At 41.6% G+C, this 2500-nt stretch overlaps 1 protein-coding gene and 1 long non-coding RNA gene across 6 annotated transcripts in view; one reads left to right on the forward strand and one right to left on the reverse strand.

Moving 5' to 3' along the window:
- LOC124948473 overlaps positions 1-2164 on the forward strand; it is a 5721-nt gene extending 3557 nt beyond the window's left edge. For 2 of the 3 annotated variants that reach the window (XR_007100752.1, XR_007100753.1), the window contains one exon: positions 1415-2164. This is a non-coding gene — a long non-coding RNA (uncharacterized LOC124948473). Of the gene's footprint in view, positions 1-763; positions 976-1414 lie in introns of those variants that run through there. The other variant, XR_007100754.1, reaches the window with a different exon arrangement.
- The window catches only part of LOC124948466 (homeotic protein antennapedia-like), a 321146-nt gene that overhangs the window by 316046 nt on the left and 2600 nt on the right, over positions 1-2500 (reverse strand). The gene's annotated exons all lie outside the window — the stretch shown is intronic.

Here is a 2500-nt window from a genome sequence, read left to right on the forward strand (position 1 = left end):
CAAAAACTAAACGATAAAAGCGACGATGTTGGCCGTCGGCATTCTGAGCCATTCGATTGCCCAGCATCGAGGCATAATCGATCGTACATCATTCGCGACACGTTTAGAATACACATTTACATAGGTAGATACTCTCTATTCCAAACATCATAAATTATACGATAGACAGAGATTCTCGTAGAGATACTCATCGCAAGAGATCGTTAGACTCGCAACGAAGTACGAATGAGAAAAGGAAACGTTAAGAGGGTGATCGTCCTCAGTTTAATAAAATCAGACGAAACATTTTACGATATCTTTCTACGACGATATTATGTGAGATTTCTTTAATAAATTTTATTATCGAATTATTACGAAAAATGTATATTTTATTCTTGTCGCAAAAGTTTTCTTCTTTCTTTTTATTTTTACTCATTTTCTTTTTTTATCGCGCGCGCCAAGAAAAGCGTCATTTTTTTAAAGGATCATCTCGTTGGAAATACTCCCGTTCGTCTATACGTTAACAATCGTTCGCTCGATAGATACGAAAAATGATGTCGTTGCTTAGTAGATGATTGCCTCAGGTATTTTCACATACTTATACGGTATTAAACAATAGAAAGGGTAGACTAGCGAGATAAACTTTCTTACTTCTTACGACGTCATAAAGCATGATTATCATCTGTTTCTTTCTCACTCTCTCCTTCCCTCTTTCTCTCTCTTTCTTTCTCTCTCTCTCTCTCTCTCTCTCTCTCTCTCTCTCTCTTTCTCTCTCTCGTTGTAGACAAGCCAGTGCTTTCCACGTTGGATACATTAATGCAGAACAGCACGCCGGTAGTCGGGAGGAAGGATGGATTGGAATCGTGCGAGGATCGCGATAAAACAAAATTATTCATCGTAGATCGTGGTAACGAGTGACGGCGGTCATTGATGGCTCTATATTTGCTCTGGTACGAACTTTAATATATGACGAAATAATCCACAATCCTGTATCGATAAATTTCACTAGGCTCGCGTTCGAGTGGCCTATCGGCCTCATATACCTACCTATGTATCTACCTACCGCCGGCTGAGAAGAACCAACGAGTACTTGCCTCTCGCGGTGAATCGTGCGAAATGAGTCAACGACTTTCGATTCGCGAGTACGCGAAACCTGTTTCTTGTTCGCGCGCGAGAAAGAAAGGAAGAGAGAGAAAAAAGAACAAAAGAAAAAAAGAGAGAGAGAGAGAGAGAGAGAGAGAGAAAGAAAGTATATACCTCGATCAATTGCTTTTTCTCATTCCTACGATCCCACCTACGATCGGCACATTCTTCGAGGGCCTTGCATCGGCCCTTACAAAGTTATTCCAAAGTGTACCTACGTATATGAGAGAATGCATCCCTACCAATCGTGACTTCTTCGCGAATTAACTAACTTTCTTTCTGTTTCTTCTAGATAACCATCTTTAGATTACTCTTTATTCTTTCGAAAGAAAACAAAGAAGAGAAGGAAATTATATGAGAGAGAAGAAAACGAAAAGGGGAGAAGGGAGGTTGTATTTTAGTTCATCGCTTAATAGATCTAAAGTAAGTACGTCCTAACCAAGGTACATTATCAATAGCCCCCAGTAATTGTCGTGTATGAAAAGTATGAAAATAGAATTCATTCAGTAGAAATTCCCGTTCTTCGAAGCTTGAATAAGCCCGTTTCCTACGTCACGCAGTCTCATAAAGTAATCCCTACACCTTTGTATGCATAAAGAGTGTTGGATCTTTCTGTGGTCGCGGAGAAAGATGAGGAAGAAGAAGAGGAAGAAGAAGAAGAAGAAGAAGAAGAAAAAGAAGAAGAAAAAAGTAGGCGGACCTAAAACCGGACTGAGGAGATCGCGCGAGAAGAAGAGGGCCGAGACCAGAGATAGATAGATGAAAAGGAAGATATAGAAAGAGAGAGAAAGAGAGAGAGAGAGAGAGAGAGAGAGAGAGAGAAACTCCAGATCCAGCTGGCTCGTTGAAAAAGTCACGATCGAAAAGTGAGACGGAGCTTCTCGAGAGCAACGTTGATTATATATCTACTAACGACTAGAAGAGTGCGAGTGAGAGAGATAGATAGAGAGAGTTCTACGTCAGAGAAGTCTCTCTCAACGTGAGAGTGGGACAAAGACATGGTTAGAAACAGCTGACTACCGGAATTCGGGGTTCCGGAGGGGTGAGTACCACGACGAGAAGGCACTTGAACCCCCGACTAAACCAGGCCCTTCCCTTTCCCCTTTCTCTTCTCCCCCTACGTCCTTCCTCCCCCCCCATTATACTCAGCGCACCCAACGATTTTACACGCACTTGACTCCATTCTACCTATCTACCAAACGTATATAACTTCGCATAGTTACATGACCTATTTTCTTTTTTATTTTTCTTCCTTTTCCCCCATACCTTCTTCCCCTTTCATTTTCTCAGATTTTTCGCGGGCAAAGCCAAGGGGGTACGATAAAGTTTCGTTTTACGAGATGGCGTGTCAAAACGAATGCCCAGAATGCCCATCAAT

Source organism: Vespa velutina, chromosome 4, assembly GCF_912470025.1.
Source record: "Vespa velutina chromosome 4, iVesVel2.1, whole genome shotgun sequence".
NCBI classification, from domain to species: Eukaryota; Metazoa; Arthropoda; class Insecta; order Hymenoptera; family Vespidae; genus Vespa; species Vespa velutina.